Source organism: Bos taurus, chromosome 15 (assembly GCF_002263795.3).
Source record: "Bos taurus isolate L1 Dominette 01449 registration number 42190680 breed Hereford chromosome 15, ARS-UCD2.0, whole genome shotgun sequence".
NCBI lineage: Eukaryota > Metazoa > Chordata > Mammalia > Artiodactyla > Bovidae > Bos > Bos taurus.
Window position 1 is genome coordinate 56,990,718 of NC_037342.1, and position 25,511 is coordinate 57,016,228.

Sequence of the window (25,511 nt, forward strand, 5' to 3'; positions counted from 1 at the left end):
GACAAATTCCATGTTATTTCCATTAAACTAAGGCTAATGGCGACCCACTCCAGTACTCTTGTCTGGAAAATCCCATGGACGGAGGAGCCTGGTAGGCTGCAGTCCATGGGGTCGCTAAGAGTGGGACACGACTGAGCGACTTCACTTTCACTTTTCACTTTCATGCACTGGTGAAGGAAATGGCAACCCACTCCAGTGTTCTTGCCTGGAGAATCCCAAGGATGGTGAAGCCTGGTGGGCTGCTGTGTATGGGGTCGCACAGAGTTGGACACGACTGAAGCGACTGAGCAGCAGCAGCAGCAAGGCTAATTAAAATGTGGTATAGGAGAAGCAAAGGATGATAAACTTTATAATGGCATATGGTTTTCTGTGGGTTTGGTTTCTTGTTTTTGATACGCTGCTGGACTAAGGTGAGAAGGGTGTAAATTATTCATTATGGAAAGAAAAGTCATACATTATGTGGGATCTACTAATTTATAATGATGAGCTTCATAATAGTGATAGTACTATTTTTAAAATTCTTCATATTACAGATGATAAAACATAGTCACAAGAGGTTAATTAGTAAACATAGGTGGCTGATAATTATTAAATGTATTGGTGGGAACCAAATCCAGTTTTATAATATCAAACTTCCTTCTTTGTCCAAAACTCCATGCTTTGCCAGCTATAGTATCACAAAAAGAATCTCATTTATGTGATTTTGACCGAGTATCTGTGGCTCATGTTCCACCAGGAGAAGCTTTAATGTGTTTTCCCAGTTTGGCTCTGATTCTTCTGAACAAATTCTAAAAATAGATAACCCACAATATAAAAGGCTTACAGTGAGCTCCACAGACCAGTATATCTGAAAGTAGGCACCTGAATTTTAAGTAAGGATCTGCTTTACATGAAGAAGAATTTATATTTGATAAAATGTTTACAGAAAATATACCTAAGATGAAACTGATATTGTCCTAGAAAAGTATCAGTCAGGCTTCTCCCATAGTCAGTTCAGTTCACTTCAGTCATTCAGTCATGTCTGACTCTTTGCGACCCCATGGAATGCAGCACACTGGGCTTCCCTGTCCATCACCAACTCCTGGAGCTTACTCAAACTCAGGTCCATCAAGTCGGTGATGTCAGCCAGCCATCTCATCCTCTGTTGTCTTCTTCTTCTCCTGCCTTCAACCTTTCCCAGCATCAGGGTATTTTCCAATGAGTCAATTCTTTGCATCAGGTGGCCAAAGTATTGGAGTTTCAGTTTTAGCATCAGTCCTTCCAATGAATATTAAGGAATGATTTCCTTTAGGATGGCCTGGTTAGATATCCTTGCAGTTCAAGGGACTCAGAAGAGTCTTCTCCAACAGCACAGTCCAAAAGCATCAATTCTTTGGTGCTCAGCTTTCTTTATAGTCTAATTCTCACATCCATACAGGACTACTGGAAAAACCATAGCTTCGACTAGATGGACCTTTGTTGGCAAAGTAATGTCTCTGCTTTTTAATATGCTCTCTAGGTTGGTCATAGCTTTTCTTTCAAGGAGCAAGTTCTTTTAATTTCATGACTGCAGTCACTATCTGCAGTGATTTTGGAGCTCAAGAGAATAGTCTGTCACTGTTTCCATTGTTTCCCCATCTATTTGCCATGAAGTGATGGGACTGGATGCCATGATCTTAGTTTTCTGAATGTTGAGTTTTAAGCTAACTTTTTCACTCTCCTCTTTCACTTTCACTTTCATCAAGAGGCTCTTTAATTCTTCTTCGTTTTTTGCCACAAGAGTGGTGTCATCTGCATTGTCTGAGGTTATTGATATTTCTCCCGGCAATCTTGATTCCAGTTTGTGATTCATCCAGCCCAGCATTTTGCATGATGTACTCTGCATATAAGTTAAATAAGCAGGGTGATAATATACAGCCTTGACATACTCCTTTCCTGATTTGGAACCAGACTGTCGTTCCATGTCCAGTTCTAACTGTTGCTTCCTGATCTGCATACAGATTTCTCAGGAGGCATGTCAGGTGGTCTGATATTCCCATCTCTTGAAGAATTTTTCAGTTTGTTGTGATCCACACAGTCAAAGGCTTTGGCATAGTCAATAAAGCAGAAATAGATGTTTTTCTAGAACTCCCTTGCTTTTTTGATGATCTTCAGTCCCATTCCAGTCCATCTTAGTTCACTGATTCCTAAAATGTCAGCATTCACTCTTTCCATCTCATGTTTGACCACTTCCAGTTTACCTTGATTCATGGACCTAACATTCCAGGTTCCTATGAGATATTGCTCTTTACAGCATCAGATTTTACTTTTGTCTGTCACCAGTCACATCCACATCTGGATGTTGATTTTGCTTTGGCTCCAGATGTCTCTTCATTCTTTCTAGTGTTATTTCTCCATTCTTCTCCAGTAGCATATTGGGCACATATGGACCTGGGAAGTTCATCTTTCAGTGTCCTATCTTTTTGCCTTTTCATACTGTTTATGGCATTCTCAAGGCAAGAATACTGAAGTGGTTTGCTATTGCCTTCTCCATTCCCCATAATAGCCTTTAGTAAAATATATGTCTTGAGTATATTTATCTTTCTTTGATTCTTGATGACATACTGCTGCTGCTGCTGCTGCTAAGTGCTACAGCCGTATCTGACTCTGTGCAACCCCATAGATGGCAGCCCACCAGGCTCCTCTGTCCCTGGGATTCTCCAGGCAAGAATACTAAAGTGGGTTGCCATTTCCTTGTCCAATGCATGCATGCATGCTAAGTCACTTCAGTCGTGTCTGACTCTGTGCAACCCTATGGACAGCAGCCCGCCAGGCTCCTCTGTCCACGGGATTCTCTAGGCAAGAGTACTGGAGTGGGTTGCCGGTCCCTTCTCCATGATGACATACTATCTAAGTATAAAAATTTTAGTGACAAAATTTCTCTGTACTTTTATACTCATATTTTATGAAAAGGCCCAAGGTCAGTTTGTTTCAAAGTTTGTAAGTCTTGTTATCTATTTGGCTGAACCACACTGATTCCATCTTGTCAGCTCTATCTCAGGCCAGCAGTCCTATCCTCTCCCCTTTCTATGTGATTGAATTTTAGCCTACTCCCAGGACTGTGCCCAAGCCAGATAAGTTCTTGTCAACTCTTCCTCTTGCCTTCGTCTGATATGAAAATTGGAAGAGTGCCTTTTGCTGATGCAAATGGTTAATAGTCATGAGACCCCTGGGAGGAGAAAAACCCCAGGTTCCCAGAAGTGTGGATTTACTTTCCCCAGTGGTCGGATTCTATTTTTATCTTTTGCTCATTTAAATCCCCTTACTGGAGAAGGGAATGGCAAACCATTTCAGTATTCTTGCCTTGAGAACCCCATGAACAGTATGAAAAGGCAAAAAGATAGGACACTGAGAGATGAACTCCCCAGGTCGGTAGGTGCCCAATATGCTACTGGAAAATTGGAAAAGACCCTGATGCTGGGAAAGATTGATGGCAGGAGGAGAAGGGGATGACAGGGGATGAGATGTTGGATGGCATCACTGACTCAATGGACATGAGTTTGGGTGGACTCCGGGAGTTGGTGATGGACAGGGAGGCCTGGCGTGCTGTGGTTCATGGGGTTGCAGAGTCGGATACGACTGAGCGACTGAACTGATCTGAACTGATACCCCTTTTGGCTCTGCAGAGTACAGCTGTGAATGCCTCTGAATCATTGTTGACTGATACCCCATAAGTTACCCACAATAAACTTTGTAAGTGCATTCCATTTTTCAAGTCTTAAAGTTCCTTCTCAGCTCAGAGGATATTATTCAATATCTCTGCCTCCCAACACTATCATTTTTTTTTTTTTTTCTTTTTAGTCACTCACAGGAGTCTTTCATCAGCCTTAAAATGGAGCTATTTAATTGGTATGTATATATCTCATGATTTTCATTTCTTGTAAGTTTGTATTATTGTCCTTTCAAAATACATATTTTAGGTTTTTGTTCTCTCTTCCCCTCCTCAAAAATTTTCCTTTCCCCAGAAGTTTTTTTTTTTCTCCCAGTAGTTTTGTTGTATATATTTTTTCTAGTTTCTATCAAGAATACCACTTGAGGAAGTTGAAATGGTTTTATATTTAATTGAATAATTTCTCCTGAATTATTTTTCTTTTGTTGTTTCCATTTTATTTGTTCATTGCCTGGGTCTTCCCTACAGTTTTCTCCTTTTAATGTCTCTTTTTCTGTTGTTTAATTGTATTTTCCTGGATTTTTTGGGTCACAACTGAATTTATAGCACATGGTACAATGCCTGCTGCATAAGGAGTTTCTATAAGCATTTGTTGAATATATTAAGAATAAAGGAAAAAACAAAAACTTTCTTGTTTCTTTGTCCTCCCCTATTCATGTTAGTGGTTAGTGAAAGGAATCTCATTTTCATTCATTTTATGTGTTTAGTTTGTTAACCAAGCAGAATAAGCAAGACTGTTTTCCATTTAGTAAAACAGTCATTGATAGTGCAGTCTGCACATATTTCTCTAGGCCATAATACATGCTAGTTAAAATTGTAGGCTTTGTCTAGTGATGGACCTGGTTTTGGTCACAGTGTTGCTGTGTACTAACTGGGAGAGTGTGGTAGCAAGATCATGTTGTTTCTTCATGACTCCAGCACCTGATCATGGTGTCTTTCACAGAGTAGGTCCTCAATTTTCAGAGTGTTTGTTGGATGAATAAACTTACAAAATTATGGATGTAGTCATCTTTCAATTTTTTAGAAATATTATAATTAATAAATTTATACATTAGAAAATACCATAATATCTATCAAATTACAAGCAAGGCTATGTGTTTAAATGATATTTAAAGTGAGGTATAACTGTCCATTAATTTCAAAAAGTATTACTCGCTATTTGATTATGTTTGTTCAGTGACATAGGAAAAGAATGGTGTTATTTCTTCAGATGGCTGAATGTCAGATGTGTGTTAGAATTTGAAATATACAACGCGAAGAGTTGACTCATTGGAAAAGACTCTGATGCTGGGAGGGATTGGGGGCAGGAGGAGAAGGGGAGAATGAGATGGCTGGATGGCATCACTGCCTCGATGGACGTGAGTTTGAGTGAACTCCGGGAGTTGGTGATGGACAGGGAGGCTTGGTGTGCTGCGATTCATGGGGTCGCAAAGAGTCGGACACGACTGACCGACTGAACTGAACTGAACTGAACTGAAAGGAAGCTACCCCAAAGTTGACCCAAACTCAGTTAATGATATCCAAGTAGCCAGAAAACTTACAAAGAAGTAATTCTTTATGTAACTTGGATCTGCAAGGTGAAAAAATCTGATTAAAATAGTCTCAGAGAACAGCAAATTTGAACTACCTTTTCTTTTTTAATAAGTGATAAAAAAGTAATTTCTTTCTTTCTTTTTTTTTTTTTTTTTTACAAATTTCAGTTTGTTGTCACAGTAATAGATATTTTAAGCCAGCTTCTATCAGTATTTTGGTGAATGGATAAGCTGTTTAATCAGGCAAGAATGATTTGTATTATTTTGTAAAAGAAGGAAAAATTGAGGAAAAATACAGGCATAAAAGATAATTCTAGAGTTTTAATTTGTATTTATTAAGCATAGTCCAAAAGAAGTGTGTGTACGTGGGTTTATATTTAAATATGTTCAGTCAAGCATTGTTTGTATTTTGAAAAATTAGAACATAAATGTCCACAAATAAACTGTGATGCATTCATATGATGAAATAATATAAAATAATGCAAGGTTAGATATGGCAGTTACTATTTAAAATACCTATTGTAATTTACATATTGTTAAAAATATTTGCTCACCCTCCTTCCACACCCTAGACCCTCTGATATCAGGCTTGACTGAAGGATTTATATAGGGCAATGAAATGTCAGCAGAAGAGATGACTGTCACGTTTTTACACAAATATTTGTTTTCCATGGTTTTCCTTCCCTGAGCTATGATACATGCGGTGCCCCAGGTAATATGTCCCATCATTGTGGTCTCACACTGGGGCGTGATGGAGTCATGCAACCACATAGCTATTCACTCCTCTTGGTTGCATAATGAGATTAAACCTTGCTGTTGGAAATCACTAGGGTTTTTGAGTCATTTGTTATTGTCAACAGCATAACTTTGAGGTGACACTGAGAGAGTAAATCCATCATCTTGATATAGTTTATATTATTAACATTCTATATCCTCAATGTAAATCCATCTGCTTGTGACTTTGTCATACATCCTTTCAGTTTAAGTCAGGGAACCGTTTTGCTGTTTGAAAATGTGTAAATTCAGATATAGTATATAGAGGCACTCCAGTGATGTGTTATTTCTCATTTAAAAAAAAGACATTTTATCTATCTACTCTCCTAATTGCCCTTCTTCACCTACTGATCTACCTATATGGATAGATATGAAACAACAGACAGACAACCATGAGTGATGGTTAGAAGTGAGGGGGCAGAAGGAGGAGGGAAAATAATTCTTACCTCATACAAATATAAATTAACTTATTCTTTATAAAAATAGTAGCACAAATTATGGTGACGATTTCACAAATGGATGCTTATCTCCAAGCTCATCAAATAGTATACATTATTATAGCTTTTTATATGTCTAAAATAGTAAAGCTAAGGAAAGAAAATATCAAATATGTATATATAATGCACACATAATATATAATTAAAAATAAAAATAAGCTAACTTAAAATGCTGTAATTTATCTTTACTCCTGTAAATATCATCATGGATTTCAGAAGTTTTTTTTTAGTTTTTGATTTTTTAAGGGTTATTATTATTTTTTTTTAATGTACTTAATCAATTCTCAGGAAAATTGCATGAGCCAGAGAACCTTCTTTCCTTTTCACCCTCTAGAGAAAGGCCTTTTACATAATGTTAAATGGGTTGTTAATATTCTTCCCACACTAAGCAGCATCATTCATAATACAAATAATTGTGGTAAATGGGAAGTTATACTGCTGTGCATATATGGTTTTTCCATATGTTTGGAAAGTCTTGAGACCACCCCCCATGAAATGATGTCAAGAAAGAAAAATGGACATTATCTCCTACCTAATTTTTACCTTCTCCAAAGTTTTCTAAACCAATCTGACCTTTTATAGAAGTCTCAAAATGATTACATGGTGAAGCCCACAGTCATTATTAGTACACTGAACCCATGTTCTCTGGCAGCAAATGCCATGGGCCATATGGAGACCATTTGAGGGGCAAGGGTAGAGAGAAGTCAGACAGGCTGGAAATAATGAGCCAGGGACCTCTTGAGCATGCATATGTCTAGGAGCAGCAGGCAAAACCCCAGATCTGTGAAATCAAGACAATAAGAACACACGTGCAGAGAGTCTGTAACCGTGTGAGAAACAAAAAGGCGAGATGGAAAGAACTGGCCAATTCGAGACACAGCAGCTGGAAAAGATGTCCAGGAGAGTGGAGGCAGGGCACACACAAGAATGGGTCTCTGGCATCCAGAAACGGATTGAAGTTCAAAGGACCACAGCAGAAACAAGAGGGGCAAAGATTGAGTGTGCCTGGGCCCAGAGGGAGTGCTCTGGATGACTCCTGAATTTACAGCTTCGGGAGCCTTCAGTCGGTTCAGTCCAAGTATCATCCCCTTGGTAAGCATTCTGCACTTGATCAGACTGATCCGGGAGCCCTCCTATACTACTACGGTACCCTGGGTGTAGCTTTACCAAAGCACTCAATACAATATCAGGTTAATTTTTTATATTTGTTGTTTTCTTCACAATTTGTAAAGGTAACCAATTATATATGTGTGTGTGTATATGTATGCATATATATATGAAAGAAATAATAAAAATATATATGAAAATCTGGATTTTATCTCTTGCTTGACATTTAAATGCATGCTACTGAAATGAAGTAGAGTTTACAAAAAAAAAGTTTTATTTAATGGGAATGGCCAAATATACTAAAAGGAAAAGAAAATAAGCCACGTTTCATTTTTATGCTATAGTATTTCATGACTACACTCTGACAAGTGAAATATGCTTATTTAGAGACATCTAAAAATCTGCAGTAATTTTTCTAGGATTTTTATTCACTTTATTTTTGGTAGAGATGAAATGCCCAACCTTCTTTTGACTTTAAATGTTAATACTCATACTTTATAAAATGCTACAAACACATCTCTAAACCAAGAAATCCATTATGATGGGTTTTAAATGGATTTCCTTCAAGGAGATAACATTAGAAGTCTTTTTTACCTCTTCTTTTGAAACAGAGTCAGGAACTAATGTTTTTCTCCAAAGTTATATTGTAGGACAGAGATTAACTTTTCCCCTGTATAACTCTGGACGTCTCAGGAGATTAGATGAATTGCAGAACAACAGATTTTAATTTTAAATGGGGGGAGCTTTCCATATCCAGTTCAAAAATTTAGGATTAGGAAACAAACAGGAAATTAATGTCTAATAAACTTTGAAGTATTTACCTCTTCTTCTGCTTCTTAGCTGAAGAACTTTAGATTTAAACAGATCTTGCTTTTACTTCTGGTTTGGTTGCTTTCTAGATGCAGGACCTTGGATGAATCAGTTAATTTTATCTGAAGCTGTGTTCTCTCTGATTTATAAAAGGGAATGACAATATATATTTTCACTGGCTCGGGAAACATTAAAATACAATAATGTACATCCAGTGCTTAGCACAGTATGAGATTAAATACCGGTGTCTCACACAGGGGAGGTTTTGCCTGCTTTATAAAAATGTGTATTTGTATGTAGGCAAACAGATGACACTTAGCTGTGCTTAAGAGCTTGATCCATCAAAAGCACCCAATAGAGCTAACATGGAGGTAACTTGAGTTGTGCTACACTTGTGCCTCCAAATATTGCAAAAAAAAAGACTTACCCAAGGCTCTTGCCAGCAATGCAGATGCCTAGACCCCACCTCAGCAATTCTGATAGGGAGTGTCTGTCATCAAAAGGGAGGATGGAATCTAGTCATCGAAGTTTTAGCAACTATCCTCTTGTCTGAGGAAGGTATCCTGAGGCAGGTCAGGTTAGTCGCTCAGGCGTGTCCAACTCTCTGAGACCCCATGGACTGCAGCACGCTAGGCTTCCCTGTCCATCACCAACTCCCGGAGTTTGCTCAAACTCATGTCCATAGAGTCAGTGATACCATGCAACCATCTCATCCTTTGTCATCCCCTTCTCCTCCTGCCTTCAATCTTTCCCAGCATCAGGGTCTTTTCCAAGGAGTCAGTTCTTTGCATCAAGTGGCCACAGTATTGGAGTTTTAGCTTAAGCATCAGTCCTTCCAATGAATATTCAGGACTGATTTCCTTTGAGGCAGGTAGTCCCCCTTCAAAGAATTCTGACTTCATTTTTACAGGTGAATTTGGTTTTATAACCTTTAACTCTTTCAAAACGACACCAAGACTTTAATCTGAGATAAGATTATCTACATACAGGCTAGTCTAGGATCCTTGTGCTTATATTCAAATAGGGGTCAGTTTCTCAAAGAATAAATTCCTATAGGAAGGATATCCCCTCAGGGATTCTATTTAGCCATTGTTTTTAGGTTTAAAAAAGCACTTCTCACTCTAATCTGTTTCTATGGAATTACACCTGGTTACAACACATTTTCATTAGCCTGTTTTAATGTGTTTGAAAAATGCCTCCACCTCACTCCTGATAAGGTAGAATTGGTTAATCTGACAGCAACCTCCTTCCTCCCTTTACAGGTCATCTCTGCATCAAAATGATACTGTTCACTTCTCTGGTATCATTACCTTTGGGCTTTGATGGGTATAATGGGTCAGCTTTGCTTCACAGTGACTCACGTGATACTTTGTCCCTGTCACTTGGACTGACCTCTCCTTTTACACTAATTGACTCTTCGTAACCTCTACTGAGATCACCTTTGCTGTTCTTTCATGCTCTGAATTAACCTAGCTAGCATGGCACCCCACTCCAGTACTCTTGCCTGGAAAATCCCATGGACGGAGGAGCCTGGTAGGCTGCGGTCCATGGGGTCGCTAAAAGTCAGACACGACTGAGCAACTTCATTTTCACTTTTCACTTTCATGCATTGGAGAAGGAAATGGCAACCCACTCCAGTGTTCTTGCCTGGAGAATCCCAGGGACGGGGGAGCCTGGTGGGCTGCCATCTATGGGGTCGGACAGGGTCGGACACGGTCGGACACGACTGAAGCAATTAGCAGCAGCAGCAGCAGCAGCAGCAGCAGCAGCAGCAGCAGCAGCTGCTGCTAACTGATGATATCACGATGTAAGCTTGCCCTCTAGTGGCAGCTGCTCAAATCGCGCCTGAAGAGCTTTGGTTCTGCCTTCACTCATGAGAAATGTTCAGCTCAGTTTAGTTGCTCAGTCGTGTCCAACTCTTTGCAACCCAATGGACTGCAGCATATCAGGCCTCCCTGTCCATCACCAACTCCTGCAATTTAATCAAACTCACGTCCATTGAGTCGGTGATGCCATTCAACAATCTCATCCTCTGTCATCCCCTTCTCCTCCCCCCTTCAATCTTTCTCAGCATCAGGGTCTTTTCCAAAGAGTCAGTTCTTCACGTCAGGTGGCCAAAGTATTGGAGTTTGAGCTTCAGCATCAGTCCTTTCAATGAATATTCAGGACTGATCTCCTCTAGGATGGCCTGGTTGGATCTCCTTGCATGCAAGTTCAGTTCAGTTCAGTCTCTCAGTCGTGTCCGACTCTTTGCAACCCCATGAATTGCAGCATGCCAGGCCTCCCTGTCCATCACCAACTCCCGGAGTCCACCCAAACCCATGTCCATCGAGTCGGTGATACCATCCAACCATCTCTTCCTCTGTCGTCCCCTTCTCCTCCTGCCCTCAATCTTTCCCAGCATCAGGGTCTTTTCAAATGAGTCAGCTCTTCGCATCAGGTGGCCAAAGTATTGGAGTTTCAGCTTCAACATCAGTCCTTCCAATGAACACCCAGGACTGATCTCATTTAGAATGGATTGGTTGGATCTCTTTGTAGTCCAAGGGACTCTCAAGAGTCTTCTCCAACACCACAGTTCAAAAGCATCAATTCTTTGGCACTCAGCTTTCTTTATAGTCCAACTCTCACATCCATACATGACTACTGGAAAAACCATAGCCTTGACTAGACGGACCTTTGTTGGCAAAGTAATGTCTCTGCTTTTTAATATGCTGTCTAGGTTGGTCATAACTTTCTTTCCAAGGAGTTCAGTTCAGTTCATTTCAGTCGCTCAGTTGTGTCTGACTCTTTGCTACCCCATCAATCGCAGCACGCCAGGCCTCCCTGTCCATCACCAACTCCCGGAGTTCACCCAGACTCACGTCCATTGAGTCAGTGATGCCATCCAGCCATCTCATCCTCTGTCATCCCCTTCTCCTCCTGCCCCCAATCCCTCCCAGCATCAGAGTCTTTTCCAATGAGTCAACTCTTTGCATGAGGTGGCCAAAGTACTGGAGGTTCAGCTTTAGCATCATTCCTTCCAAAGAAATCCCAGGGCTGATCTCCTTTAGGATGGACTGGCTGGATCTCCTTGCAGTCCAAGGGACTCTCAAGAGTCTTCTCCAACACCACAGTTCAAAAGCATTAATTCTTCAGCTCTCAGCCTTCTTCACAGTCCAACTCTCATATCCATACATGACCACAGGAAAAACCATAGCCTTGACTAGACGAACCTTTGTTGGCAAAGTAATGTCTCTGCTTTTGAATATGCTATCTAGGTTGGTCATAACTTTCCTTCCAAGGAGTAGGTGTCTTTTAATTTCATGGCTGCAGTCACCATCTGCAGTGATTTTGGAGCCCAGAAAAATGAAGTCTGACACTGTTTCCACTGTTTCTCCATCTATTTCTCATGAAGTGATGGGACCAGATGCCATGATCTTCGTTTTCTGAATGTTGAGCTTTAAGCCAACTTTTCACTCTCCTCTTTCACTTTCATCAAGAGGCTTTTTAGTTCCTCTTCACTTTCTGCCATAAGGGTGGTGTCATCTGCATAGCTGAGGTTATTGATATTTCTCCTGGCAATCTTGATTCCAGCTTGTCCTTCCTTCAGGCCAGCATTTCTCATGATGTACTCTGCATATAAGTTAAATTAGCAGGGTGACAATGTACAGCCTTGACATACTCCTTTCCCTATTTGGAACCAGTCTGTTGTTCCATGTCCAGTTCTAACTGTTGCTTTCTGACCTGCATACAGGTTTCTCATGAGGCAGGTCAGGTGGTCTGGTATTCCCATCTTTTTCAGAATTTTCCACAGTTTATTCTGATCCACACAGTCAAAGGCTTTGGCATAGTCAATAAAGCAGAAATAGATGTTTTTCTGGAACTCTCTTGCTTTTTCAATGATCCAGTGGATGTTGGCAATTTGATCTCTGGTTTCTCTGCCTTTTCTAAAACCAGCTTGAACCTCTGGAAGTTCATGGTTCTCGTATTGCTGAATCCTTAGAACAACATAAATAAGGCTTTCATAATTTCGGCTGAAACAACTTTTAAAAATCTTTTGCTACTCATTCATTTTGCATCGTAAGATTCTAGCCAAGTCAAATTACATGTATCTAGACAAGGTCAGGTGGGGCTAGAGGTAAAGAACTTGCCTGCCAGTGCAGGAGACGTAAGAGACTTGATTTCAATCACTGGGTCAGGAAGATCCCCTGGAGGAGGAACTGGCAACCCACTCCAGTATTCTTGACTGAAAAATCCTATGGACAGAGGAGCCTGGCAGGCCATAGTCTATAGGGTCGCAAAGAGTCGGAAATGATTGAAGTGACATAGCACACAGACAAGCTATGTCCATTCATATTTCTATGCTTTTCCACATGCTGTCCTTCTACTCGAAAGGTCTTTCTTCCTTTCTTCCTCATCCTTCTTCAGAGGCTTGTCCAAACACAGAATTCCTTCTTCTTGACTTAAATATTATCTTCTCTGTAAAACTCTTCTGATTTTTCCTTTTCCCAATCCTGCCTTGAAAATTCTACTAGATCATCACTTAATATAGTAGACTGAGGTTTAAAAAATTTTTTTAAAGCCTGGTAGTGTGCCTGTGATCAAAACATATTCAGGCAATGCATTTCTATGAATAAAAGATTGATTCCCTATTGGCTCAGATGGTAAAGAATCTGCCTGCAGTGCAGGAGACCTGGGTTTCATCCCTGGGTCAGGAAGATACCCTGGAGAAGGGAATGGCAACCCACTCCAGTATTCTTGCTTGGAGAATTCCATGGACAAAGAAGCCTGGCAGGCTACAGTCCATGGAGTCGCAAAGAGTTGGACTTCACTGAGTGACTAACTCTTTCACTTTTTTCACTTTAGTATGTAAATAAGCCTCATTGAGTTTCCAAGTATAAACTAGTAGATATACTGTGAACATCTACCTATGATTTTCCCTCTAAGCCATTGCTGGTGAAATCTGTCATTACCGTAGTCCAGAATCCATTCCCAGCTTCCACTGGAAGTCATTTTAGTAATAATGACTCCCAGATTCTCTTTCTGTACTTCCATGAATTCTCATGGGCATCTAGTGATGCTGACACCATTTAATTCTTCCATTAGTAAGCATGTGGTTTAGATCTGACTAATGAGAGTACCACATTCTTCAGGCCTTGGTGACTGACTCGAGGATGACCAACATTAAGACACTGCTAATCCTTCTGAAAAACAGAAGGGAAAAAGTGGAAGCAGTGACAGAAGGCAATGGCACCCCACTCCAGTATTCTTTCCTGGAAAATCCCATGGACGGAGGAGCCTGGTAGGCTGCAGTCCATGGGGTCGCTAAGAGTCAGACATGACTGAGCGACTTCCCTTTCACTTTTCACTTTCATGCATTGGAGAAGGAAATGGCAACTCACTCCAGTGTTCTTGCCTGGAGAATCCCAGGGATGGGGGAGCCTGGTGGGCAACCGTCTATGGGGTCACACAGAGTCGGACACGACTGAAGTGACTTAGCAGCAGCAGCAGCAGCAGCAGCAGTGACAGATTTTATTTTCTTAGATTCCAGAAACACTGTGGATGGTCTCAATAGCTGTCATAAAAAATGCTGTGGTTGGTTTGTACCTCAGGGAGGTCAATTCTGAGATAATGAGTTTTGCACCTGTGTCTCAGATTCCCCAGGTGCCTGAAACGCATTACCCACAGTCATGACTTTCTGGTTAATATACTCTCTATTATCTGTCTTTCCTGATTCACTTTCCCACTTCCCAGTTAGTGTTTTCTGTACCTCTCCAAGCAAGCTACTTGCGTTTAAAATTTTGTCCAAGGGTCTTCTTCTGGGGGAACCCAAACTTAGACTCAGACTCTGCATGTGTGCATGCATGTGTATTTGTGTGCTTCTGTGAGATATGTGTACTGTATTCTTGGATTTGTATAATAGGACCATTTTATAATGTTGGGACGGTTTGGGGGTTTTATCCTCTTTTCCTTTAGTAGATTATCTGATTACTGTGTCTCTGTTTATCTCTTTTTGTTGGTTGTTAGGAAACTCAGGGACAAATTTGTTGCTAACTTCTAATAATATTAAGATTACCCCCATAGCCTGCATTCTGTATATTAATTTCACATTTGGATTCAACTTTTCCCAATAGTAGCTTCCTTTTGTTCTATTTCTTCTTTACCTTTAATGTGTTTTCATGTATTTTCTCCTTTCTGAAAAGACAAGTTTTTAACAATTAAACGAATTTATTATTCCTAACACTATGTAGGTCACTGTGTTTTAAAATAGAAATTGATTAAGAGAACTAAATAAAAGTGAAAATACAAGAATACATATCTGATCTATTCAGGTGGAAACAATAATTATCATGTGTCATTTCAGCCAAGCATTAACGGAAAATTCAGATTTCAAGAATACCCAAGACTTTTGAAAAAATAGAAAAATACATAGAACTAGAAAGTAGATGAGAAGACAAAATGATTATAAAATTCTGAAAGGTCACATGCACCAAAACATCACAAAACTCAGAAAAATAACATAAAGTATGTTTTCGGTAATTACCTGTCACAACTCTATAATTACTTTTCTACATTTTGGCTACATGCTATTTGAATATTTTAGTGCATTTTATTATTTTTTTTAGTGCATTTTAATAACACTTTCTACAGTAAAAAAAAATTGAAGGATAACTCATTCCTTCCTCCAAAATAGTTGATCCAACATTTTAAATTATTAATATAGTTTTTAATTTCTTTGTTTCACAACTTATTGTCATGCAAATTTGTATCAACTATGAGAGATCCTCTTTTAATTTCCCATCATATATAAACAACTCAGATGGTAAAGAATATGCCTGCAATGCAGGAGATGTGGATTCAATTCCTGTGTCTGGAATATCCTCCAGAGAAGGGAATGGCAACCTCCTCCAGTATTCTTGCCAGGATAATCCCATGGACAGAGGAGTGTGGCAGTTTATAGTCCATGGGGTTGCAAAGAGTCAGACATGAGTAAAGCAATAGCATGCATGTAGAATATGAAGTAAAACCAGCTCTCCAACAAATACTAAAGGATATTCTCTAGACAGGAAACACAAAAATGGTGTATAAACTCGAACCCAAAACAATAAAGTAAATGGCAACGGGATCATACTTATTAGTAATTACCTTAAACTAAATGGGTTGAATGCCCCAAACCAAAAGACAAAGACTGGCTGAATGATACAAAACAAGACCTACATATGTGTCTACAAGAGACCACCTCAAAAGGGACACATACAGACTGAAAGTGAAGGCCTGAAAACGATTTTCATGCAATTTGGACAAAAAAGCAGCACAATACTCGTATCAGATAAATTAACTTTAAACAAAGCTGTGAAAAGAGACAAGAAGTACTACATAATATCAAGGACAATCAAGAAAGATAAACATTATAAATATATTCCACCAAATGGAGCACCGGTAGGTAAGACAATCGTACAGTATGAAAGAGATTCAACATAAACAATATAGTGGGAGACCCCTACACTTTGGATAGAACAGACAGAAGTACAAGGAAAAAAAAAACATGATCATATTCAAAGCAAGCACAGAAATGAAATAAAGGCGTAATTTATCAAATAAAAAAAAAATAAAGTGCTGAAAAATTAAAAAAAAAAAAAAAGTAACCAAGTGAGCATGACCATATTCCAATACAGCTTATTTGTGGATACTAAGTTTTGAATTTAACATAATTTTTATGTGTCATGAAGTACTCTTTTTCTGATTTTTTAATAACCATTGAAAAATGTAAAAACCATTCTAATCTTGGAAGATGAACCAAAATAGGCAGAGAGCTGGATCCAGCCCATTGGCTACTGTTCGCCTCCTGGCTCTAAACTGCTCACTTACCTCTGAATCCATCTTTGAGAACAGACAAGGCTTTTCTTAAAAGAAAAATAAAACCACTATATACTTGGCAAAAAAAAAAAAAAAAGAATATGAAGTAAAATGAAGAAAGAGGATTCAAACTTGATTACTGGTGCTGCACATCTTTCAGTTCAGTTCGGTTCAGTCGTGTCCAACTCTTTGTGACCCCATGGACTGCAGCACGCCAGGCTTCCTTGTCCATCACCAACTCCTGAAGCTTACCCAAACTCATGTCCATTGAGTCGGTGAGGCCATCCAACCATCTCATCCTCTGTCGTCCCCTTCTCCTCCTGCCTTCAGTCTTCCCCAGCATCAGCGTCTTTTCCAATGAGTCAGTTCTTAGCATTAGGTGGCCAAAGTAATGGAACTTCAGCATCAGTCCCTCCAGTGAATATTCAGGATTGATTTCTTGTAGGATTGGCTGGTTTTATCTCCTTGCTGTCCAAGATATTCATAAGATTCTTCTCCAACACCACAGTTCAAAAGCATCAGTTCTTCCGTGCTTGGCTTTCTTTATAGTCCAATTCTCACATCCATACATGACTACTGGAAAAACCATAGCTTTGACTAGATGGACCTTTGTCAGCAAAGTAATGTCTCTGCTTTTTAATATGCTGTCTAGGTTGGTCATCGCTTTTCTTCCAAGGAGCAAGTGTCTTAATTTCATGGCTGCATTCACCATCTGCAGTGATTTTGGAGCCCAAGAAAAGAAAGTCTGTCACTGTTTCCATTGTTTCCCCATCTATTTGCCATGAAGTGATGGGACCGGATGCCATGATATTCGTTTTTTGAATGCTGAGTTTTTAATGTAGAGAAAGACTGAGGGAGAAACAGATTTTGTTTAACCCTTTTGAAGCAAGTCTGTGAAGTATTTTGTACTTATGGATAATGAGATAGCTTTAACTCTGCCCCCATCATTCAGTGAAAAAGTGGAATAATACAAATTAGATTTTCCCTGGATTTATTGCCCTCATAAATGCTTATTTTGAATACTGATATTCCTTTTCCCCACTTTTTTGACTGGCTAGTTGATCTGTAAGGGCACTACTCAAGCCTGACAATGTAAAATGGCTGATCTGTTTTAGCTGCCTTACCTTCAGAATGTCCACTAGAGGGAGCTACTACAATGCTTTCTATTTTTTTGTTCATTGTATTCTTGGCTTTTGATAACTAAGGCAAAGTTAGTGTGTTTTGGTTACCCATAGATTTAATCTCAATAAAGGTTACTTTGTTATTTTTATAAAATTGTATGCATATTCCACATAGGAGATCCTGGAGTCTTAAGCATAAACCTTTCTGAAGGATAAAATGTAGGAAATAAAGGGGGAGAAAAGTTTAAATAACTGGCAGTGAAGCATCTAATTTAAACTGTGATTGAGGAAGAATCTGAAAATATTTTAGTCTGTAAGGCATAGAGTCTTATATAAAATTTAAGAGAAATCAGCATTTTTACTTTAAGATGTATAAAATTATATTCACTGTGCTGTCTCTACTTGTTATAAGTGACTAGTGAATATTTAAGAACAATTAAAAGCTACCTTTTGCATAGTCCACAAATCCATTCTTCCTCTAAGGTCATATATTACTGAATACAGAATTTTTCTACCAAAGGAAGTTTTTAGAGCACATGAGTCATATCATGTAAATACCTCCAGTTAAATTACACAGAATAAGTACAAACATAAGAACAACAACAGCAATAATAATAATAGCAACCATTTGGGATACATAGATTCTTCTTTAATTATTTCCTTTAGGTCAGGCATGTTGGTGTCCGATGCAGAATAAGACAGGCCAGCCTGGGCTGTCCCTTCCCTTTGCCGTGTGCTGTCAGGAAATGCTTCTTGAGGACAGTAGCAGCAAGGTGGTAGGAGTCCATGCAAGGGTATGAGCGATAAAAGCCTCACTCAGAATGGAGCTTCTTAGGTGCTAGTAGATAAGTGCCCTTCCAGTGAAGCATGTGTTTCTAATTTGGGATCACCTTTCTGCCAGTGATCTAACATATAATATGTTGTGAGTTCTGCTGCTGCTGCTACTAAGTCGCTTCAGTCGTGTCCGACGCTGTGTGACCCCATAGATGGCAGCCCACCCGGCTCCCCCGTCCCTGGGATTCTCCAGGCAAGAACACTGGAGTGTGTTGCCATTTCCTTCTCCAATGCATGAAAGTGAAAAGAGAAAGTGAAGTCGCTCAGTCGTGTCCAACTGTTGGCGACCCCATGGACTGCAGCCTGCCAGGCTCCTCCGTCCATGAGATTTTCCAGGCAAGAGTACTGGAGTGGGGTGCCATTCATTGCCTTCTCCGTGTGAGTTCTGAAAGGGCCTCAAATTTCATGTTATCTGTTGCTACCAGGTGGCGCTAGTGGTAAAGAACCCACCTGCCAATGCAGGAGACTTTAAAGAGCAGGGTTTGATCCCTGGGTAGGGAAGATCCCTTGGAAGAGGAAATGACAGACCACTCTAGTATTCTTGCCTGGAGAATCACATGGACAGAGGAGCCTGTCAGGCTACAGTCCATAGGGTTGCATGGAATTTTACAAGACTGAAGTGATTTAGCATGATAGCAGACGAAGTGGTCAATACCACATTTTGAATTGGCACTGTTCCATCCTAACAGATGGAACAGCTTGTTGGGGAATCAACCTTTAATTGTCTTTCTGAAAATAAGACAGTCACATCTCTACAAACTGAACTTACAATGAGAGTAATAGCCCAGGAGGCTTTGAAAGCAGCATGTAACAGTAATGGGGAAGAAAACTTTCTCAACCAAAAATGATATGGATTTGATATATCTTAATATATTTGTATTCAGAGTACATGAAAGAAATCATTATACTTTGATGATATAAAGACCTGGATGTGCTAATATTTAGTTCAGTGGTTCTGAATTCTGACTGCACACTGAGATCATTGGGGAAAATATTAATAAAATCTTAGCTGCTCAGGCCATACTTCATACCAATTAAATAAAAATTGCTGGGATTAAAATCCAGGCATTAGTCATTTAAGTTTTCCCAGGTGATTCCAATGTGTATCCAGTTCTAGGAATCACTGGTACAGTGTAATGTTTCCCAAACCTTTCTGTTACAGGACTCACCTCGGGATCTTGTTAAAATACCAATTGTGATTCAGTAGGTTTGGAGTGACGGAGAAGGCAATGGCGACCCACTCCTGTACTCTTGCCTGGAAAATCCTGTGGACGGAGGAGCCTGGTAGGCTGCAGTCCATGGGGTCGCAGAGTCAGACACGACTGAGCAACTTCACTTTCACTTTTCACTTTCAAGCATTGGAGAAGGAAATGGCAACCCACTCCAGTGTTCTTGCCTGGAGAATCCCAGGGACGGGGGAGCCTGGTGGGCTGCCATCTATGAGGTCGCACAGTCAGACATGACTGAAGCGACTTAGCAGCAGCAGCAGGTTTGGAGTGAAGCCTGAAATTCCCAGAAGATGGCGATGTTGCTGTTAACATACCACTGCTTAGCCACTGTACCAGGCAATGTGGGTTTGCTGTCTTCTCCAGGATAAACTGCTGCTGCTGCTAAGTCGCTTCATTTGTGTCCGACTCCGTGCGACCCCATAGACGGCAGCCCAACAGGCTCCCCCGTCCCTGGGATTCTCCAGGCAAGAACACTGGAGTGGGTTGCCATTTCCTTCTCCAATGCATGAAAGTGAAAAGTGAAAGTGAAGTCGCTCAGTCGTATCCGACTCTTCGCAACCCCATGGACTGCAGCCTACCAGGCTCCTCCGTCCATGGGATTTTCCAGGCAAGAGTACTGGAGTTGGGTGCCATTGGAGGATAAACACAGAGCTACTAAAATGCCAGGACTCCTTCAGCTTATTTGGTGATATTTATTCTTGCTCAATGATATGGAAGTGTATTATCTACAGATTATAAAATAAAAGTCAAGCATGTATCTGCTGATACTTTTTAAGTTGACCTGTCTTTATACTCAGAAATGTTTCTTAATAGTAGGCTTCTGTGGTGGCTCAGATAGTAAAGACTTTGCCTGCAGTGCAGGAGACCGTGTTCAATCCCTGGGTTGGGAAGATTTCCTGGAGAAGGAAATGGCAACCCACTCCAGTATTCTTTCCTGGAGAATTGCATGGACAGAGGAGCCTGGCAGGCTACATTCCACTTGGTTGCAAAGAGTTGGACACGACTGAGTGACTGTCACTCACTCACTCAATCACTGTTGCTCCATGGTTTGGAAGCTCTTGAATTGTTGACACAAGCTTCAGCCCATCTTCTGTGAATCTTTTGGTTGAGTCTAGAACCCACTAAGATTCTCTGCTTAGATTATTTTTTCTTTCAGGAAACCTGGGCCAACAGATACTCAGATTTTTCAGCAGCAAGGAGTTTTAAACAACAAATTATATATAAATTAGTGGAAACACAATGAGTTTGATTTTACAGTACCCACCTGATTTTCTGTATCACTAATATATTAATTGTAGGTAAAATTAGGTCTGTGAATATTTGAGATACTTTTCCATCATCAGAAATAGAAACACAGAGCAGTTAAGAAACTTATGTAAAGTCACACAGTAAATGATGGTGAAATCGCGATTTTAAACCCAGGCAGTAGGTGTATGTAAGCCTTTGCTCCTAACCGACACTTTTTACAGCTTTGCAATAAAACTGTTATAGGAACCAATTAATAGGTGAGAAAATTAGAGCCCTGGAAAGTAAATGACTTACTCAATTATAAAGAAGCGGTCATTGGCCACATATAGGTCAAAACTCAGATTGTTTCCTTTCAGTGATAAAGTCCAAGTTGGTCTCTATATGGCTACTGAAACTAAGAGAGGATCTTGTCAAAGAATAGAAAACTGACACATGGATTCAATTTGCCATCCAGTTTCTTCTCCGTGTATGTTACGGGCTATCCACGCGGCAGCATGGATTAATGCTATCATAAAGTTAACCAAATGATTATGGAAGGCAGAGACTGCCCCCCAAAGCTTTATGATGAAAATCTGAACATAGCTGAGCAGGAGGCTAAGTACCCAAGAAGAAAGGGGATGGGCTCAGAAGATCCCTGAGGAAGACAGACTGCCCCACTGTACCCACAACAGGGTGAGTAATTTCAAGGGGAAACTGCAAGCTGCCTTTTTCCTAGCTTACTTTTAAGATCAAGAAGTGGAAGTTTACTTTAAAGGTATGTATTATTGCCCACGTTTGAGAAAATGGTTGTTCAGAAAGAAACAAATAGATCCCATGTTTAAGTAGACAATAAATGTGGAATTTTCTATTACTTAAAAAAAAAAAAATTGTTCTAAGAAAGTGCCTACAAGAGAATACATAAATCTTGGCTCAAACTATCATCGTATGAGTTGGTAGAAAAGGGATAAAGGGATTCTCAGCTTTATTATTATTATTTCCTAATAGATTCCATAAAGCTGGTCATTCTAGCTTCAGTAATAATAAACCCAAACTAGAGTGGATAAATGTGTAGACTTCTCCTGGCCTCTCCCCTTCTTCCAATTTCAGGCCAATTTCTTTGACTGTTGTGTGCCTGGAGCAATAAAGGAAGAAAACATTTAAAGCAGACTATTTTCTGTACCATGTTCTAGAAACCAGCAAGGTAGGAGAAGAGAGGAATATTGCTTTGCCAACTGGATACACTAAATTAGTCATCATGGTGGAGGATGAGTCACTAAGTCTAGTCTGACTCTTGGGAACCCATGGACTATAGACTGGTAGGCTCCTTTGTCCATGGGATTCTCCAGGCAGGAACACTGGAGTGGGTTGCCATTTCCTTCTCTAGGGTATCTTCCCAGCCCAGGAATCAAACCCGGGTCTCCTGCATTGCAGGCGGATTCTTTACCAACTGAGCTATGAGGGAAGCCCTTAGTCATCTTGGGTGTTTCTAAATTGAAGAAATTAATTGGTACCATGGATATAATATGCAATATCTATTTGCATGCAAATGACCTCCTGGGAAGTTGCAGTAGAGGAGTTAAGCCCAATACCCAACCATCAAGTGTATTATAACTTGGTGCCATTTTTGCTTTTCTGGTAGAGTACAATCTAGTCAAAATTTAATATTAAGAAGTTCTAGGTAATAGATTCTAACTTGGGGCATTACTTTAACTCCCCCAGAGGCTCAGACAGTGAAGAATCTGCCTGCAATGCAGGAGACCTGGGTTTGATTCCTGGGCTGGGAAGATCTCCTGGAGAAGGAAATGACAACCCACTCTGGTATTCTTGCCTGGAAAATTCCATGGACAGAGGAACCTGTCTATGGTGGGCTACAGTCCATGGGATCACAAAGAGTCAGACACGACTGAGCAACACACACACTGGGACATTACTTTATCCTATTTCATAGCCATATAATACACCAATTTAAAGTATGCGCAATGGGATTTAGTATTCACAGAGATGTGCAACCATCAAAACAATAGATTTTAGGAGATTTTCTGCCCCCTAAAATTACCTCATACCCATAGTTCCCAACCCCCCTCCCAGCCTCTGCTGGACCCCAACTCTAGAAAACTTCTAATCTATTTTCAGCTTCTAAAGATTTTTCTACTCTAGACATTCCATGTACAGGGAATTCTATAGCATGTAGTATTTTGTGACTGGCTTTTTCATGTAACAAAAATTTCAAGATTTTTCCATTTTGTTTCATGTATCAGTCATTCAATCATTTTCATTGCCAAATAACTTTCCATTATGTATAGATATACCACATTTTATCTAATCTTTGTTATTTCTTTTCTTCTGCTTGTCTTAGTTTGCTGTATATCCTTACAGAAATTTCTGGAGATTTAAAGTGAATGATGATAGATACATACATCATCATTTAAGGGTGTTTTGCTGGGAAAAAAGGGGAGGGTGGGTCTGTGGAATGCCTCACACAAACATTTAGATTTTCATATGTGTCTTGGCATCTGAAACATAACATACATCAAATTTACCTCCTATCCCCCACCTTGTATCTTGTTCTTCTTTTCCCCTTTCCTATAGCTGTTAATCCATTTACCTATGTGATTAGAGTAAAACTCTTTCAATTATACTCAGGAGCTCTCTTCTCTCATATTGCATATCTGTTCCGTTAGAAAACACTGTCAGTATGTAAAAGTGAAATGAAATCAGGGGACTACAAACAGCCTTGGATTTTTGTAACATAATACATAAAGTAGGCAGCTGCTAATGAGATTTCTAGGAGCCAGATCATCAATAAATTAAATTGCAGTGGTATTTGGGAAATGAGAGTACATGTGGCTTTTGAGCCAAGATCCATTGTCTCTTTGCCCCTCTCTCTCAGAACAAAACATCCCAGCATGATGGAATCTTTTTTCTAGGCTGGTGCGGCCAAGAACACAGGGCTGCCTCTCCAAAGGGCTTCCAGGCTAGAACTGCTATATCTCCCCAGAAGGGAGAGGAGCCAACACTTTTCCTCCTCCTAAGCTTTGTGTTGGAAAAAACTATTCTAGGCAAGAGAAGCGAGGTATTTAGAATTCCATCCAGCCCCCACTCAAAGATCAGAGGCTCTATACCAGATGTGGGAGGCCAAAAAGTCTGGGTTCCAATCTATAAACAACAGGGATGTGAAATGGTCACATATAAATGTAAATTACAACATCACGGGTACTTGCTGCATGTAGCAGGGATTGAAGAGATTTTATATTGGATGTAAGGGTGACAGGTGACTATTTTAATAATCCAGAAAATGTAGTAGAGAACTAGGCTAGCACAGTGGAAACTAAGCTATGTGTGAAAAGAAATAGTTAAATTAATATATCTACAAGTAGTGCAGGATGAGACGTCAGTGATATATTCTTTCTTTTTTTTGGTGTGTATGAAAAAATGTCAGCTTTTATGATGAATATTCTAAATATATGCTTTCTTAAGGCACCTAAACTGGTTCATAGATTCTCTGATATTAGGGCCAAATCTCTGCATCCTGGACAATGCCTGGATGCAGGGGTGAGTAACAAATATTTGAAGATGTGATTACCAGTTAACTTACCAAAGATGTGTGTTATATACACTTCAAACCAAGGTTACAGTGTAGTGTACAAGTATATTACCACTACAATGTAACCTTGATTTGAAGTGCTTTCAAAAAAGGTCTTAAATTTTTGAGAGAGAGAATAATGAACTGCCAGTGTAAGTGGTTCAACATGAGAATATGTTAAAATCCTAGTTCCTCCACTGTACCCATGTGTTTTTAGCCATGTTACATAACTTCCCTGAGCCTTAGTTTCTTTAGTTAGAAAGACAGAGAACAAATCCTTCTTTCACACACTTGCTGCAGGGAGCAGAAGTAGCACGACAAACAGTCAGCATATAGCAACCACCAATTAACAGTACTTTATTCATTTCACAAACAGCTGCTGTGCGCCTTTCAAGCTCCAGATAGTTCTTGAAAATACAGGATGAATGAAATATGGTTCTTGCTCTTCATGAATGTACAGTCTAAAGGCAAGACTCCTACAGAGAGAGAGTGAGACGGACAGACAGACAGACAGACAGACACACACACACGAGTAAGATGAAGGCAAACAGAATGCCATTTGTTTATCACTGTTGTTATAGAGTTTGGCCCTCTTAGGACCAGGTTTCTTTCTTCACCACGGGCTCACTTAAACAATTAGTGCACTAGTTGGCTTAAAGCTCACCATTCAGAAAACTAAGATCATGGCATCTGGTCCCATCACTTCATGGGAAATAGATGGGGAAACAGTGGAAACAGTGTCAGACTTTATTTTTTGGGGCTCCAAAATCACTGCAGATGGTGACTGCAGCCGTGAAATTAAAAGGCACTTACTCATTGGAAGGAAAGTTATGACCAACATAGATAGTATATTGAAAAGCAGAGATATTACTTTGCTAACAAAGGTCCGTCTAGTCAAGGGTATGGTTTTTCCAGTGGTCATGTATAGATGTGAGAGTTGGACTGTGAAGAAAGCTGAGCGCCGAAGAATTGATGCTTTTGAACTGTGGTGTTGGAGGAGACTCTTGAGAGTCCCTTGGACTGCAAGGAGATCCAGCCAGTCCATCCTAAAGGAGATCAGTCCTGGGTGTTCATTGGAAGGACTGATGCTGAAGCTGAAACTCCAATACTTTTGCCACCTGATGTGAAGAGTTGACTCATTGGAAAAGACTCTGATGCTGGGAGGGATTGGGGGCAGGAGGAGAAGGGGACGACAGAGGATGAGATGGCTGGATGGCATCACTGACTCGATGGATATGAGTCTGAGTGAATTCCAGGAGTTGGTGATGGACAG

General features: G+C 40.0%; 1 protein-coding gene across 3 annotated transcripts in view; it reads left to right on the forward strand.

Moving 5' to 3' along the window:
• The window catches only part of ANO3 (anoctamin 3), a 457,212-nt gene that overhangs the window by 93,940 nt on the left and 337,761 nt on the right, over positions 1-25,511 (forward strand). Inside the window, exon 1 of one of the 3 annotated variants that reach the window (XM_059874527.1) lies at positions 2,869-3,867. The exons of the other annotated variants lie outside the window; for them this stretch is intronic. The gene's annotated coding sequence lies outside the window, so the exon portion shown is untranslated. Of the gene's footprint in view, positions 1-2,868; positions 3,868-25,511 lie in introns of those variants that run through there. 3 annotated transcript variants of the gene reach the window in all.